The following is an 18,705-nucleotide window of genomic DNA, read 5'->3' on the forward strand; positions in this document are numbered from 1 at the left end:
CCAGAGGCAAATACATTGTTTTACCTGCAGCTGTCCGTTTGAGTTCTGTTGGCTGATTTTCCCATCAGCCTCTTTCGTTCGCCATTTTAGATCGGGGTTTGACCTTTCTAATCGGGAATCAGCCATTTTAAACGGCTACAGGTCCTCGCCGCCATGAGACAGCAGTGCTAACCACTGCGCCACCGTGCCACCTCAACCAACAGGATTAAAGCAAAATATTGAAGGCAAAGGTGGGTATATGGAGGTAGGTTGCAGATCAGTCATGATCTTAGATTTGGTAAATTGGCCATGATAAATTGTCCCCTAAGTATCCAAAGGTTAGGTGGGTTTATGGGGATGCGGCTGGGGATTGGGCCTAGGTAGTGTGTTCTTTTGGAAGGTTGGTGCAGACTTGATGGGCCGAATGGCCTCTTTCTGCACTGTAGGGATTCTATGATCATTGAATTCTGCTCCTATTCCTATGTTGCCGGGTGTTTGTTAATGCAAAATCAAATGTGGAGGAAACAATTATCTAATGAAGCTACTTTTAAAAAAGATTGCCTTTATTGGATCTGTAATATTTGAAGTACATTCCTGAGTTACTGCTGATATAACACAAGTACTGTCCCCACTGCTGGATTTAATTTTAGGAGAGGATGGTGGAAATGTTTTGGGTGTCCCTGATTACTTAATTGGTAAAGTGTACTTTATTCAACTTGTTGCTGTGTACCGAGGGAGTCAGAATAGTTTCCTTTGCTAACTGGGTGTTGCTCCGGTGTCGTTAAAAAACAATATTTTGAGATTTCTTTTAGACATTGCAATGAATTTGCCAGAGGTGCTTTTTTTCCCCAAAATCCACAGGGTAATTTTCTTCAATCGGAGCTGCATAAACAAAACCATCACTGTCCCATGCAGTCGTAGCTCCATTTCTGTGGACGGTTGTATGTGATTATATTCAGGTTGACCTCCTGTAAAGCTGTTTCAATATCTTGATAGGCAATTAAAATGTATTAAACTTGAATGACCCTGTTCCTTAGACAAGTTGGGATATGGGCTGTTGTGTTGGGGGCTCTGGATCCGTGGAACAGATACAGGCCAATGCTTAAAATAGTGCAACACTATTTTACTAAGTCAGAAATTGTTTAACATACTTTCACTGTGGGTTAACACGATATTAGATTGAACTAAAGACCTATGCCTTGTCCTAACCAGTCTATGCACTCAGCACATGATGAAGATCTGTGCTGCAGGCTGTGAGCTCTGTCCTACTAGGAAGCTGCAGCTCGAATGAGCGGGAACTCTGATGCCCCCGACTTTATAGTGCATGTGCTCTAACTGGTGATTGGCTGCGGTGTTGTGTGTGTTGATTGGTCCCACTGCGTGTCCATCAGTGTGCGTGTCTGCACCATGATATACTGGTGCATATTATGACATCCCTCCTTTTATATGTGCGGCAATAAATAGTGTATGGTGAGAATGTTCCTAACTACGTGTGGGGTGCGAGAGACATATTTACAGGACTATGCACATGAGAACTAAGCTATTTACATGGGAAGATGCCTGGTCCAGAGAAGCAGTATGCAACAAGAATAACGAGATGAACACTATATACAAACCAGGTAAACGATCAAACAAAGCAACAAAGCAATTCAGAAAGTCTATAAGTCCGCAAAGTTCATAAATTAAGTCTCTGAGGTGGGCGACAAATTCTGGTTGACCGCCTCAAGGATGGGTCGGGAGTCGCCGGTTCAGGAGCGGGCTGGGCTGCGTCAGAGTCAGGGGGATGCAGAGTGACATGGATCTCTGCATAGTCCATGGCAGGGTCAGCAGGAGGGCGAGGCGACAGTGGAGGATCACGTAGCGAGCGTGGAACAAGACGAAGGGCACGTCGATTGCGGCGCAGAATGGAGCCATCCGGTAGACGAACCAGGAACGAGCGGGGGGCCACCTGCCGAAGGACAACAGTGTTTGCAGACCAGCTACCATCCGGAAGATGGATGCGGACGTTGTCATCTGGAGCCAGAGCAGGGAGATCAGCTGCATGGGACTCATGAGCCGCCTTGTGCTGTGCACGAGACAACTGCATCCGGCGAAGGACCAGAACGTGGTCGAGGTCTGGGATATGAATGGACGTCGTCCTCAGGGTATGACCCATGAGTAACTGGGCACCGACAGGCCAGTGGATAGTGGGGCGGAGTGATAGGCCAGCAAGGCGAGGTAGAAATCGGACCCAGCATCGGCAGCTTTGCAGAGGAGCTGTTTGACGATCTGTACTCCCTTCTCCGCTTTGCCGTTGGATTGGGGGTACAGAGGACTGGATGTCACGTGGGCAAAATTGTACCGCCTGGCAAAGTTGGACCATTCCTGGCTGGCGAAGCAGGGGCCATTGTCCGACATAACCGTGAGCGGGATGCCGTGTCGAGCAAAGGTTTCCTTACAGGCACGAATGACTGCAGACGAGGTGATATCGTGCAACCGTATTACCTCCGGGTAATTTGAAAAGTAGTCCACGATCAGGACATAGTCTCTACCCAACGCGTGGAACAGGTCGATGCCCACCTTGGTCCATGGTGACGTGACCAACTCATGGGGCTGCAGGGTCTCAGGTGGTTGGGCCGGCTGGAAGCGCTGACAAGTGGGGCAGTTGAGCACTGTGTTGGCTATGTCTTAATTAATGCCGGGCCAGTACACTGCCTCTCGGGCCCGTCGGCGGCACTTTTCCATACCAAGGTGGCCCTCGTGTTGCTGTTCCAGGACAAGCTGGCGCATGCGATGCGGGATGACAATGCGGTCCAGTTTTAGAAGAACCCCATCTACTACCGCCAGATCATCTCTGACATGATAGAACTGAGGGCATTGGCCCTTGAGCCACCCGTCCGTTAGGTGGTGCATGACACGCTGTAGCAAGGGGTCAGCCGCCGTCTCGCGGCGAATTTGGACGAGGTGTTCATCCGTGGCAGGTAGATTGGAGACCGTGAATGCCACATGGGCGTCAACCTGGCAGACAAATCCCGCTGGGTCACATGGAGTGTTGACTGCCCTGGAGAGAGCGTCAGCAATGATGAGGTCTTTGCCTGGTGTGTATACCAGCTGGAAGTCATATCGCCGGAGCTTGAGAAGAATACGCTGGAGGCGAGACGTCATGTCGTTCAAGTCTTTCTGTATTAAATTGACCAGCGGTCTCGATGGTGAATTGAGGAAGTCCGTATACATAATCGTGAAACCTCACCACACCGGTCAGAAGGCCCAGGCACTCCTTTTCTATCTGCGCGTAGCGCTGCTCCATATGGCATGTGACGCATATGCAACGGGGGCCCATGATGAGGCTTCATCACGTTGAAGGAACACTGCCCCAATGCCGGATTGGCTGGCATCGGTCAAAATTTTGGTCTCCTTTGCTGGATCAAAGAAAGCCAAGACCGGGGCCGTGGTGAGTTTTGTTTTGAGTTCTCTCCATGCCCAGAAATCGGAGGACCGCCTTCTTGTCCTCTGGCATAAGGCACCAACACTATTTTATGAAGTCAGGAATTGTTAAACATACTTTCACTGTGGGTTAACACGATGTTCTATTAAACTAAAGACCTATGCCTTGTCCTAACCAGTCTATGCACTCAGCACATAGTGAATGTTTGTGCTGCAGGCTGTGAGCTGTGTCGTACTAGGAAGCTGCAGCTGGAATGAGCAGGAACTCTGATGCCCCCTGTCTTTATAGTGCGTGTGCTCTCACTGGTGATTGGCATCAGTGTGTGTCTGCACCATGATATACTGGTGTATATTCTGACATGGGCTGGTGTCAGAGGGAATTCTCGCTGCAAAGAGGGTTTGATCCCTTTACCCGTGTATCCATTTACGATATTAATGGCTTACCTCTTCACGGGCAAAAGCAAAGCAACCCTCAGGTCCAACATCAGCGAGTGCGATTTTGTTGTGGGCCGTGTGGGGAGACGACCGTCACGGACCACTGCCCCGCTCCCCCCCCGGGTCTTTTTGTTGTCCGTCTTGCAGGTTCCCCGTCGACGCGCCCTCGCCTCTTGCGGCCGCGAGGCGTCGCTGCCAGGCAACCGCACGCCCCCCCCCCCCCCCCCCCCACGCGAGCTGGAGGACGGGTTGAGCGTCTCGCGGGGGGGCGCACGCGCGCGGCCCGCGAGGCTGAGCGGCGGGAGCGCGCACGCGCGACCAGTGGAAACGAGGCGAGATGTTGTTTGTTCGACGGCAGCAGGGATCGGGATAATGATTCAAAGGGACGGAATCAAATCTGAGAGGGAGCCGTCAGTTTACAGACATTAAACCGGATTTCTAGCAAATTAAAACTCCCCCCACCCACCCCTCCTTCCACGGCTGCTGTCGCCCGGAGCAGGTGCGTGATGGATTTAAAAAAAAAAAAATTATGTTGCTTAAAAGTTTGATTGCTGAAGTGAATTTGCAACAGAAAAGTTAATCTGGTCTCCTTTGTTGTTTTCCTCTCTCCCTGTTAATCATGCGTCGTAAATGCGAGTGATCGCTTTTCCCCGGCTTCCCGTCCGGTTGGGTGTGTGTGTGGGTGGGTGTGAGTGAGGATCGAGGCCGGGACTGAGGCCTCGGTTAAAGCGAAGGAGGAAGCGGCAACCACAAGATAAACCTGAGATTTACTCCGCTTCCTCCTCCCCACAGGTCAGATATATAAATCATGGAGAGATAGCAACAACCGCACCGAGTCGGGCTCCATGCACTGATCGGTTTATTCCACCCTCAACACAACCGTGCCTTCCCTCTCTCCCTCTCTACGTAGCCCTGTCCCCGACAACCCGCAGCACATTCACCCAGCCCCACTCCACCCACCTCTCAGCTCCACCACCAAACATACACGCTTGTTGTAAATCGGCAGATATTATGTTGAGAGGCCGGGGAGAGGAATTCCTAAACCTTCATACACTGGAGTTCCATGCGCATTTCCCTCGCTGTCTTATTATTTCTTCGCCAGGGCTGCAGGGTTTCTCTTTGCTCGTTGTCTTACCCTGAAGCTATATGTGTGTTTATTAGACACATTATTGTACTCCTGAAAAATTGTTAATATTGTGCAGTGTTAATCAGCCACAAGATGTGTGTTGCCGATCATTTTTACACTGGTTTTAAAGACATTGCCCTGCTAAAATACCTGGAAATATTTTTCTGATCAGGAATGAAGTGGGGACAAGTTACGACATGACCCAGGGACACAACAAGAATTTGGTTTCGTTACCTACCCCCCCCCCCCCCCCCTTTCCTGGGAAGTCAGCTGGACAGGGAGCTCCTTATTGTGAACCTCAGTCCCTGGCCAAACGCTGGCATACTTGAAGTGAAATGAAATGAAAATCGCTTATTGTCACAAGTAGGCTTCAAATGAAGTTACTGTGAAAAGCCCCGAGTCGCCACATTCCGGCGCCTGTTTGGGGAGGCTGTTATGGGAATTGAACCCGCGCTGCTGGCCTGCATTGGTCTGCTTTAAAAGCCAGCTATTTAGCCCTGTGCTAAACCAGCCCCTGGACCAACCAACCAACCATACTTGGCCTTTTCTCCCCAAATATTCCATGTTCCTCTGGCTCAAAGAATGTTTTTTTTATGCATTAGTTTCAACTGTCACCGCCCAACCGTGACCATATAGGCTCACCAAACTCCTCTGAGCTCTGAGGTTTTTGCCTCGAAGCTTGGCTTCAATCTCTTGAATCCTCTGGACATCAAGACTATGCTTCTGCACTAGATAACAGGATTGCATTGCAAGACACAGTTATTGTGTGCTCTGATTTTCTGGCTGTTAATTTTGATCAGCTTCAGCCATTTCCCCTGCTCCTACTGTGAAGCAGGGTCTGAGGGTCTCCATACCAGGTGAGCCAGTGTTTGGACTGGTTCTTCTGGTTTGTCTGCTTCAGCTACAGTCTGGTATATCATCCTGGACTGAAGCACATTGCTCTGTTGCTTTTGGATCGTATATTGACTTCTATCTTTGTTGTCATTTTCTGTCCTGAAACGGATTCTGCACACTTCCTGGATCTTCATTCCAGCAGGAATTCCTCCCTCAGTACATCCTGTGATACTCAGCTTCATTCAATACCTGCCACACTTATCACCAAACTTGGACAATGGTTCATCAATGCTCCACACTGATTCCACATCTCATGTCAACTTTAACCTATTATTATGACTTAACTTTGGGCACTTTTCCCCCCATTGTCTCCTCTCTATTCTTTACTCTCTACTTGGGTGTATACGAGCTGGTTAAAACTATGACACCAGCCTATTTAACTTAAGCTCTCCCTGTGTTTATTTGCATTCACACTTTTCTGATGCTGTGGACCTGAGCCCATTGCTTCTATTTCTACTTTATTTCCCACTTCATGTTTTTCTGTCCCTTCAAGACCCAATGCTCCTGTCATTACACCTCCTTACATTTCTCCTCTTTCAGGTACTCAGCTTTCCAAATCCTTAACTCCAACCCCTTGATTTTCCTGCCCTTCCTGTGCTGTCCCAGGCTTGACTTCCTCTTGGGTTAGACTACACCTTTATGTGCCTGTCTTGGCATCCTCCAAAGGCTGCATTGATGCATATACTGCCTCCTCAAAAATAGAAACCCCAACTCGCTCATCCTACACATATTGCTGACCTTCCCCTTCCTGCCCAGTGTGCCAGCTGGGGATTGAACTCCTGTGTCTAGCTGAGTGTTGTGGGCTGCAGAGGCGTGGCTGCAAGGGGATCCGGGTTGGGATCTAAATATCCAAGGATATATGTCCTATCGAAAGGACAGGCAGATGGGTAAAGGGGGCTGAGTTGCATTGTTCGTAAGAAATTAAGTTAAATCGATAGCAAGGAGCGATATAGGATCAAAAGGCATAGAATCTCTCTGGTAGAGTTGACTAATTGCAAAGGTAAAAACCCTGGAGGGAGTTACGTACAGGCCCCCTAGCAGTAATCAGGATGTGAAGCAGAAAATAAATCAGGAGATAGAAAAGGCATGTAAAAAAGGCAATATTACAATAATCATAGGTGACTTCAATATGCAGGTGGACTGGGAAAATCAGGTTGGTAGTGGATCCCAAGAAAAATAATTTGTGGAATGTCTAAGAGATGGTTTTTCGGAGCAGCTTGTGACAGAGCCCACTAGGGAACAGGCAATTCTGGATTTGGTGATGTGTAATGAGGCAGACTTGATTAGGGAACTTAAGGTGAAGGAACCCTTCGGGAGCAGTGACCACAATATGATAGAATTTACCCTGCAGTTTGAGAGGGAGAAGCTGCAATCCGATGTAACGGTATTACAATTAAATAAGGGTAACTACAAAGACATGAAGGAGGTGCTGGCCAGAGTTGATTGGAAAAGGAGTCTAGCAGGGAAGACAGTGGAACAGCAATGGCAGGAGATTTGGGGGGTTATTAGGGAGGCTCAACAGAAATTCATCCCAAGTGGGAGGAAACATGCTAAGGGGAGGACAAGGCATCCATGGCTGACGAGGGATGTCAAGGACAGCATAAAAGCTAAAGAAAAAGCATACAAAGTGGCAAGGAAAAGTGGGAGGCCAGAGGATTGTGAAGCCTTTAAAAGCGAGCAGAGGACAACTAAAAAAGCAATAAGGGGGGAGAAGATGAAGTATGAGTGCAAGCTAGCTAGTAATATAAAGGAAGATAGGAAGAGTTTTTTCAATATAAAGGTAAGAGAGGCAAAAATAGACATTGGACCACTGGAAAATGTGGCTGGAGAAGTAATAATAGGAAACAAAGAAATGGCAGACGAACTGAATAGTTACTTTGCATCAGTCTTCACGGTGGAAGACACCAGTGGGATGCCAGAGCTCCAGAAGAACCAGGGGGCAGAGGTGAGTGCAGTGACCATTACTAAGGAGAAGGTTCTGGGGAAACTGAAAGGTCTGAAGGTGGATAATTCACCTAGACCGGATGGACTACACCCCCAAGGGTCCTAAAAGAGATAGCGAAGGAAATTGTGGAGGCATTGGTGATGATCTTTCAGGAAGCACTGAATGCAGGAAGGGAACCAGAGGACTGGAAAGTGGCTAATGTAACACCACTGTTTAAGAAGGGAGGGATGCAGAAGACGGGAAATTATAGGCCGCTTAGCCTGACTTTGGTCATTGGTAAGATTTTAGAGTCTGTTATTAAAGATGAAATCGCGAAGTACTTGTAAGTGCATGGTAAAATAGGACTGAGTCAGCACGGCTTTGTCAAAGGGAGGTCGTGTCTGACAAGTCTGTCAGAGTTCTTTGAGGAGGTAACAATGAAGTTAGACAAAGGAGAACCAGTGGACGTGATTTATTTAGATTTCCAGAAAGCCTTTGACAAGGTGCCGCATAGGAGACTGTTAAATAAGTTAAAAGCCCATGGTGTTAAGGTAAGATCCTGGCATGGATAGAGGATTGGCTGACTGGCAGAAGGCAGAGAGTGGGGATAAAGGGGTCTTTTTCAGGATGGCAGCCGGTGACTTGTGGTGTGCCTCGGGTCTGTGCTTGGACCACAACTTTTCACGATATACATTAATGATCTGGAAGAAGGAACTGAAGGCACTAAGTTGCTAAGTTTGCAGATGATACAAAGATCTGTAGAGGGATAGGTAGTATTGAGGAAGCAAGGGGGCTGCAGAAGGATTTGGACAAGCTAGGAGAGTGGGCAATGAAGTGGCAAATGAAATACAATGTGCGAAAGTGTGAGGTTATGCACTTTGGAAGGAGGAATTTAGGCATAGACTATTTTATAAATAGGGAAATGTTTAGGAAATCAGAAGTACAAAGGGACTTGGGAGTCCTTGTTCACAATTCTCTTAAGGTTAATGTGCAGGTTCAGTCGGCAGTTAATAAGGCAAATGCAATGTTAGCATTCATGTCAAGAGGGCTCGAATACAAGACCAGAGAGGTACTTCTCAGGCTGTATAAGGTTCTGGTCAGACCCCAGTTGGAGTATTGTGAGCAGGTTTGGGCCCTGTATCTAAGGAAGGATGTGCTGGCCTTGGAATGGGTCCAGAGGAGGTTCACAAGAATGATCCCTGGAATGAAGAACTTGTCATTTGAGGAACGGTTGAGGACTCTGGGTCTGTACTCGTTGGAGTTTAGAATGATGAGCAGGGATCTTATTGAAAGTTGCAGGATACTGTGAGGCCTGGATAGAGTGGACGTGGAGAGGATGTTTCAACTTGTAGGAAAACTAGAACCAGAGGACACCATTTCAGACTAAAGGGACGATCCTTTAAAACAGAGATGAGGAGGAATTTCTTCAGCCAGAGAGTGGTGAATCTGTGGAACTCTTTGCCGCAGAATGCTGTAGGGGCCAAATCACTGAGTGTCTTTAAGACAGAGATAGATAGCTTTTTGATTAATAAGGGGATCAGGGGTTATGGGGAGAAGGCAGGAGAATAGGGATGAGAAAATATCAGCCATGTTTGAATGGCGGAGCAGACTCGATGGGCCGAGTGGCCTAATTCTGCTTCTATGTCTTATGGTGGGTGGGACTGCACAAGCCTGGTTCCATGTTTATCTTTCTAATCGTAGTTAGAGAGTTGCCATTAATAGCTTATCTTCCTATTCCTGCACTGTTGGCTCTGTTACCCCCAAGGATTTATTCTTATCCCCATACAATTTCTCATCTAGCCATTAATAGCTTATCTTCCTATTCCTGCTCTGTTACCCCCAAGGATTTATTCTTATCCCCTTACAATTTCTCATCTACATGCTGTCCCTTGGTGACATCATACGAAAACCACATCTGTTTCCACACCTGACGCCATTTCAGTTCTATCTCACCAATACTATTAATTTTAAAAAATGTTTTAGAGTACCCAATTCATTTTTTCCAATTAAGCGGCAATTTAGCGTGGCCCATTGACCTACCCTGCACATCTTTGGTTTGTGGGGGCGAAACCCACGCAAACACGGGGAGAATGTGCAAACTCCACACGGACAGTGACCCAGAGCCGGGATCGAACCTGGGACCTCGGCGCCATGAGGCAGCAATGCTAACCACTGTGCCACCGTGCTGCCCCACCAATACCATTCATGACTCCCTTCACTGACTCTAAATTGTCACACTGCTTATCCTCCATCCAGTACTGGCTGAGCATATATTTCCCCTATTTAAATATTGGGAAGACCTTCAGTCCCTGCCACGAATTCCATTTTGTCACCGATTCCAGCACTTTCCCCGGCAACTGTCAGAAGCTGAACCACTGTTCACAATGTTGCTTTTATATTTGACCCCAGGATAAGCTTTCAATCACATCTGTGCCTATCACGAAGACCATCTATTTCCACATGTGTAACATCACGCATCTTTGCCCTGCCTCAGCCCTTATGTTGAAACTGTCGTCATGCTTCTCAGGTGAGACTCATCTGATGAAAGAGCTGCGCTCCGAAAGCTAGTGATTCCAAACAAACCAGTTGGACTTTAACCTGGTGTTGTAAGACTTCTTACCGTGCCCACCCCAGTCCAACGTCGGCATCTCCACATCATGGCTACTGGTTGTAGATGCATCTCTCCATGACTGTATTGGTAGGAGTGAACACTGTGGAGACAAAGTTCCGCCACTTTCTTGCTTCACCAGATGGGATAGATTCAGAATAAATAAAAGAAAAGTGGGTATTCATGAAGCGTGGTGGGCCATAAGCAACAGCAGAATTATATTTCACAATCTATTTCAACATGTGAGTACAATAGACAAGGCTGAACCATTTGCAATCATCTTTGGTCAGAAGTATCGGGTGAATGGTCCTCCTTCGCAAGCAGGCTTGTCCACAAGCAGGATAAATTAATTCCTGCCAATTAGGGCTTATCAGTCTGCCCTCAGCCAGCAAAGTGATGGAAGGTGTAGTTGACAGTGCTACCAGGTGGCACTTTGTCACCAATAACCTGCTCAGTGATGCCCAGTTTGGACTCCGCCAGGATCATTTGGCCCCAGAGCTCCTTACAACCTTAAATCAAACATACGCATACATCTGAATTCCGGAAGTGGTGTGAAATTGGTGGTTTTTGATGTCAAGGCAGCATTAGATTGAATGTGGTATCAAGGAGCCCCCATAAAACTGAAATCAATGGAAATTAGGGGGAAAACTCTCCACTTGTTGGAGTCATACCAATATGGGCATGGTTATTGGAGGGCAAACATTTCACCCCCAGGCCTATGCTGCAGGACTTCTGCTGAACAATGTCCTTAGGCCTAACCATAATAAAACAGGACTAGGCCATATGGTTCCTTGAGCCTGCTCCATTATTGAAAAGAAAATGGCTGATATGACCTTGACCACAACTTCACTTTTCTACGATTCCAGACCAGACCCCAACAGTGACTCGGATACTGGACTGAAACCGCAATATTTGTATTTGTATTTGAAAGGCTTTGTGGAAAGAATGATTCGCTCCAGGAATGATTGCATGAAGAAATAGGTGTGGTTATTTTTAAAACAAAACTTTATTATAACTACAATATTAAACTTTTTGACTTCACACCCAAAAAGAATAGCTTACAATTGACACCTTAAACACGACTACTCAATTTCCCAATAAACAACAAGAAAACAAGCATACCGATCTCAATCTACTTTGCTGTGGGAGAATTGTGGTCTCAGCATCAGGCAGATCAAAATTCAACTCTTTCTAAAGTTTCTCAACCATTTGTCTCTCTAATACTTTCAAAATCTCTTTGTCTTTTTGGGCTCCACTCAGCAATGACCTCATCTCCCAAGCTGAAAAACAAATGATCTCTGGAGGCTGCAGGCACTTTAACTCCCCAAGGACTTTCCCAGTCAAACCACAGTCCATTAGTCTAGACTGAAAACAACATTCCTTTGTCAATTTCACCTTATGGCGGCTAAAAATTCTAGAATCATTATCAACGATTTTAGAGCAGAGCACTTAGAAAATAGTGGCAGAATCGGACAGAGTCAGCATGGATTTATGAAGTGGGAATCATGTCTGACAAATCTACTGGAATTCTTGGGGCAGCACGGTAGCATTGTGGATAGCACAATTGCTTCACAGTTCTAGGGTCCCAGGTTCGATTCCGGCTTGGGTCACTGTCTGTGCGGAGTCTGCACATCCTCCCCGTGTGTGTGTGGGTTTCCTCCGGGTGCTCCGGTTTCCTCCCACAGTCCAAAGATGTGCAGGTTAGGTGGATTGGCCATGATAAATTGCCCTTAGTGTCCAAAATTGCCCTTAGTGTTACTGGGTTATGGGGATAGGGTAGAGGTGTTGACCTTGGGTAGGGTGCAGACTCGATGGGCCGAATGGCCTCCTGCCCTGTAAGAGAGTAGTGTGTAAAATTAAAGCGCATGGATTAGGGGTAGTGTATTGAGATGGATATAAAACTGGTTGGCAGACAGAAAACAACAAATTAACGGACCTTTTTCAAATTGGCAGGCAGTCACTCGAGGGGTACTGCAGGGATCGGTGCTAGGACCCCAGCTATTCACAATATGTATTAATGATTTAGATGAGGGAACAAAATATAATATCTCTAAATTTGCAGATGACACCAAGTTGGGTGGGAGGGCGAACTCCTTCAGTGTGATTTGGATGAGTTGAGTAAGTGGACAAATGAATAGCAGATGCAGTATAATTTGGAGAAATGCGAGGTTATCCACTTTGGTAGCAAAAATGAGAAGGCAGACTATTATCTGAATGGCCATAAATTAGGGGAGGGGAATGTACAATGAGACCTGTGTGTCCTCATACACCAGTCACTGAAGGTAAGCATGCAGGTACAGCAGGCAGGAAAGAAGGCAAATGGCATATTGGCTTTCACAGCGTGAGGATTCGAATATAGGAGCAGGGATGTCTTGGAATTATACAGGGCCTTGGTGAGGCCATACCTGGAATATTGTGTGCAGTTTTGGTATCCTTATCTGTGGACCTTGCTCTAGAGGGAGTGCAGCAAAGGTTTACCAGACTGATTCCTGGGATGGCGGGACTGATGTATGAGGAGATATTGTATCGGTTAGGATTGTATTCGCTGGAGTTCAGAAGAATGAGAGGGGATCGCATAGAAATCTATAATGTTCTAATGGGATTAGACAGGGTAGATGCAGGAAGCATGTTCCCGATGGTGGGTGTGTCCAGAACTCGGAGTCACAGTCTGAGGATATGCAGTAGACCATTGAGGACAGAGATATGAGGAGAAATTTCTTCACCTGAGTGTGGTCGGCCTGTGGAATTTGTTACCTCGGGAAGTAGTTGAGGCCAAAACATTGCATGTTTTCAAGAAGCAGTTAGATATAGCACTTAGGGCAATGGGGATCAAAAGATATAGGGGGTGGGGGGGGGGGGGAGTGGTCTTGGGCTATTGAGTTGGATGATCAGCCATGATCATAATGAATGGTGGAGCAGGCTTGAAGGGCCGAATGGCCTCCTATTCTCTATGTTTCGAAAAACACTAAAGTCCTGCAAAACAGAGTTATTTTCAAATAAACACAACCATTGCAGTCAAACGCACTCTACCCTCAGGGTTTTAACCCTTAAATTGCCCAACATTCTTCAAGTTTTCCAGTCATCACATTTGTCCCCCATAACCCTTGACTACCCTATAGTTCAAGAATTTGTCTATCTTCACCTTGACTAGCGCTGCCTATCTTAGCCTTGGTTACTGTTGCCTCTCAGCGCCAGGGACCCGGGTCAATGCCTCTTCGTGTCCAAAAGGTTAGGTTGGGTTACCAGGATAGGGCGGGGGCTCTGTCGGAGGGTCAGCGCAGACTCGATGGGCTGAAGGCCTCCTTCTGCACCATGGCTGTAGGTGCAGGCCAACAGCTGGGTGTTCTGTGGCAAGTGACTCACTGGTTCCCTGAAGCCTTTCCACCATTTACAAGGACAAGTCAGATGGACCTGATGGATTACTGTCTACCTGACTGGATGAGTGCAACTCCAATTTACTCAAGAACTTCAACAGTCAATCCACTTTATTGACACACTTGCCATGACATTAAACAGTCATTCCCTGCACCTCAGATTAACCATGGCTGCAATGTTGGCCATCTACATGAAGCAGTGCAGCAACTCCCAAGTGTTCCCAAACCTGTGATGTCTACCTCCTAGAAGAACAAGGGGAATAGGATATTAGCTCCAAATCACATATCACCTGACATGGATATATAGTACTGTTTCTTCATTATGGGACCAGATTTCTAATAGCACTGCAGACTTACCTTCACCACACAGACTGCAGCAGTACAACATGAAGGCTCACCATCATCTTTTCATGGGCAATCAGAGACGGGCAGCAAATAATGGTCTCGCCAGTAATGCACCCAAACCATGCTTTATTTTATCAAAGAAAGGAAATAGTTTTTTATAAATTTAGAGTACTGTTATGGCCAGGGTTTAGAGAACCCTAAAGTGTATCATGGAGTTCACCTGACCCACAACTTTTAATAGATTGTGGTATGGGGAGCACATGGCCCACTCTACAGGTGTGGTACAGCAGAAATGGAAAAGTATTTTTTTAAAGCAAAACAATGTTTATTCTATGAACTCCAAGTTAACCTTTTTAAAACATACAGTGAACATCTTAGCAACCATTAATTCAAATACAACCCCCAAAGAATACAACACTAAGAAATCCTTTAAGCTTTCCTTTTAACATCCATAAGACTTAAAACACCTTTTACCAGAAGCACATCAGGTAAAGTCACCAGGATCGATTTACAGTCTTTAGATTACAGAGAGAGATTCATACACCTTCTGGCTGTGCCTGTAGCTATCCAGCTCTGAAAACAAAACTAAAACACACCCTGCAGCAAACAGCCTAAAACAAAAGTAAAAACCTGACAGATAACCCAGTTCCACCCACACTCTGACATCACTGCAGTAGTAAACACCCATTTCTTAAAGGTACACTCACTACAGATATTTATATACACACCCATTTATAAGCACCCATTTCTTAAAGGTACTCTCACATGACATCTCCCCCCCCCCCCACGAAAAAAACCCAAACCATCAACTTTGAGATGGTTTCATTTTTCACCTTTTCACCATCCTTTAAGAAATGAACACAGTAAATATACTTTTTTGTTTCAAAAAACAACACACGCAAACAGATATAATAATATAGTCCATTTTTGTTCTTCCTCCAACTGAAATCCTTCTCGATTGACAGTCTCTTTTAACAAGAAGGTCCTTGCATGATCCGTCCATTTCTCAACGCCTCGGCATTTCTCTTTAAAGTTCAATCTGATCAGAGTCCCTTGTAATTCTCCAACACAGGAGCATTGGTTATCACAGCTTTCAGGCCGTCAAATGCCTGTTGAAAGTCCGTTGTCCACTGAAATTTTCGACGTTTCTTCAGCTAGTCCATCTGTGGAGCAATCATGCTACAAAACTTTTGCACAAATGTTCGATCAAATCTACTCATGCCAAGAAATCGCATTATTTCCCTTCGTCTTGAGGGTATCGGAAACTCCTCAATAACTGTTGGTTTCACATTCCGTGTGACCATTTGACCCTGTCCGATTGTATGGCCAAGGAAAGTGACTTGGGCTTTTCCAAATTAACCTTTGGCTAGGTTTATCACCAAACCCGCCTCCTGAAGACGATCGAATAACTCCATCAGATGTTTTAAATGTTCTTTCCATGTCTGGCTGAAAAATTACCAGATCGTCGATGTATGCACAATTGGGTAATCCTGAAACGACTTTGTTAGTTAACCATTGAAATGTGGCTGGAGTGTTTTTCATTCAAATGGCATAACTTTGAATTGGTATATACCATCTAGAGTTATAAAAGCTGAAATCTCCTTCGCCCTTTCGGATAAAGGTACCTGCCAGTAACCTTTAAGTAAATCCAGTTTGGAAATAAAAGCTGATTGTCCCACTTTCTCAATTCAATCCTCCAAACATGGGATAGGATAAGAGTCCGTTCTTGTAACTGCATTAACCTTTCTATAGTCCACACACAACCGTTGGGTACCGTCTGGTTTAGGTATCATCACTATGGGTGAACTCCATTGGCTGCAACCCACTTCAATTATGCCATTTTTAAGCATACTCTCAATCTCTTTGTTAACCTGTGCCAATTTTAAAGGGTTAAGTCTATATGGATGTTGTTTGATTGGAACAGCATTTCCCACATCTACATAATGTATAGCCATTTTAGTACTTCCCAATTTATCTCTACAAACTTGCCCACGTGATATCAATAACTCTTTCAGGTCAGTCCGTTTTTCCTCTGGAAGGTAACTCAACAATTTATCCCAATTTTTAAGAACATCCTAGTTTTCCAATTTAATTTGAGGTATGCCAAATTCACAGTCATCTGGATTTGGTTCGTCACTTTGAGTTAGAATCATTAAAACCTCCTCCTTTTTCTTTCCCTTTCAAAGTACCTTTTAAGCATATTCACATGACACACTCGGTGAGTTTTCCTTCTATCCGGCGTTTTTACCACATAATTTATCTCACTTAATTTCCTTTCAATCTGATAAGGTCCACAAAACCTAGCTTTTAAAGGTTCACCTACCACTGGTAACAATACTAAAACTTTATCTCCACTGGCAAAACTACGAACTTTGGATTTCTTGTCCGCTACCCATTTCATCACATTTTGTGCAACTTTTAAATGCTGTCTAGCCAATTCACTTGCTCTATTTAATCGTTCCCTAAAATTTGACAGGTAATCCAATAAAATGTAATTTCCGATTTCTCACTCACCAATTTTTCTTTAATCAATTTAAGTGGTCCTCTTACCTCATGACCAAAAATTAGTTCAAAAGGACTGATTTTGGTTGACTCATTAGGGGCATCCCTAATTGCAAACAGTACGAATGGAATTCCTTTATTTCAATCCTCTGGATAATCTTGACAATAAGCCCTCAACATTGTCTTTAATGTCTGATGCCACCTTTCTAACGCTCCCTGCGATTCTGGATGGTGCGCAGTTGATTTAAATTGTTTTATTCCTAAGCTATCCATAACTTCTTTGAATAACTTTGAACTAAAATTTGATCCTTGATCCGATTGTATTTCTGTGGGTAGTCCATATCTAGCAAAGAATTTAAGTAACTCCTCCACAATCTTTTTAGCTGTAATATTACGTACTGGAATGGCCTCTGGAAACCTAGTAGACATATCCAATATAGTCAAAAGATATTGATTCCCACTTTTTGTTTTAGGAAGTGGTCCTACGCAATCAATTAGGACCCTTGTTAAAGGTTTCTCAAATGCTGGAATGGGTATTAAGGGCGCTGGTTTTATCACTGCTTGAGGTTTCCCCATCACTTGACATGTGTGACATGATTGACAAAATTTAACTACATCTTTATGGAGTCCAGGCCAATAAAATTTTTTTTGGATTTTAGCTTGCGTTTTCCTTATTCCCAAATGACTTCCCACTGGTACCTCATGTGCAACTCGCAACACATCCTTTCTGTACCCTACCGATAATACTACTTGATGAACTTCTGCCCACTTTTCATCCGCCTGAATATGTGAAGGTCTCCATTTTCTGAGAAAAGACATCACTTTTACGGTAATAACACTCTGGTATCCACTCAGATTCCTCTTCCGTGTATGCTTTCTGATGCATGCGTTTTATTTCTACATCTTTCTGTTGTAACTCCGCCAATTTTCCTGAACTAAAAATATCCGCCTCATCCTCCACTTGTTCTTGTTCTTTTTCAACCACCTGATCAAAAATCGTTTCTGATAATTGCACTTCAGCTTCATCTTCACTCTTTGATTTCTCCTCTTGGCTTAACCTGTGACTTTGCGACCTTGTTACTACACAATCTGGAAAAATCCCAGGATATTCGTTCTTCAACACTTCAGTTGTCTGATTTTCCACTGGCTTATCCACCACAGTAGGCATCACTCCCACCTGCGATCCAGCTATATCATTACCCAAGATAAACTATTCCTGGACAAGATAGTTTCTCTATTACTCCGACTACCACTTCACCACTCTTCACTGGACTTTCCAACCGTACCTTGTATAATGGAAGACTACTCCTCTCACCCTGAATTCCACATATTACCACCTTTCCTGGCAACATTCTTCCCAAACTACATAACTCCTCATCTCTTACCATTAAAGATTGACTAGCTCCCGTATCTCTTAAAATTGTGACTTCTTTACCTGCTCCTCCTGATACACATGAGTAAACTTTACCCACACAAGTACATTTTTAAAGACATCTGGCACCTTCTTATCAATCACCTCTTGATCAGGCTGTACAATCTTTTGCACCTCCTTCGCTTCACTTGGGCTTTCCTTTACCACTTTAACAAATCCCACTGTCTTATCCTGTTTTACCACATCAGCCTTCCCAGTGCTTTTCTTCAACCACCAACACTGTGACTTTACATGGCCTAGTTTATTACAGTGAAAACATTTGAAATTTATTTTCCACCCTTATTATCTCCCATCAGGTACACTCTCCCCTATTATCTCCCATCAGATCACCTTTACCTTTACCACTTGAGTATTTCTCATGTCCCCAGTTTCTATCCCTCACAGGCTGAAACTGATGTCGGACACCAAGCTTTGATTTATGAACTAACTCATAATCATCTGCCATTTCTGCTGCTAACCTCGCAGTTTTAACCCTCTGCTCTTCCACATGAGACCTCACTACATCAGGAATTGAATTTTTAAACTCCTCCAAAAGTATAGTTTCTCTGAGAGCTTCATATGTTTGGTCTATTTTCAAAACCCTTATCCACCTATCAAAATTACTCTGAGCCTTTCAAACTCCATGTATGTTTTACCAAATTCTTTCCTTAAATTTCTAAACCT

General features: G+C 45.0%; 1 protein-coding gene across 4 annotated transcripts in view; it reads left to right on the forward strand.

Moving 5' to 3' along the window:
* Positions 1-4,142: 4,142 nt before the first annotated feature.
* Positions 4,143-18,705, forward strand: part of arhgap12b (Rho GTPase activating protein 12b) — a 422,708-nt gene continuing 408,145 nt past the window's right edge. For 3 of the 4 annotated variants that reach the window (XM_072508348.1, XM_072508349.1, XM_072508352.1), the window contains exon 1: positions 4,143-4,336. The gene's annotated coding sequence lies outside the window, so the exon portion shown is untranslated. The remainder of the gene's footprint in view (positions 4,337-18,705) is intronic. The other variant, XM_072508350.1, reaches the window with a different exon arrangement.

This window comes from Scyliorhinus torazame, chromosome 6, assembly GCF_047496885.1.
Source record: "Scyliorhinus torazame isolate Kashiwa2021f chromosome 6, sScyTor2.1, whole genome shotgun sequence".
In the NCBI taxonomy this organism is placed as follows: Eukaryota; Metazoa; Chordata; class Chondrichthyes; order Carcharhiniformes; family Scyliorhinidae; genus Scyliorhinus; species Scyliorhinus torazame.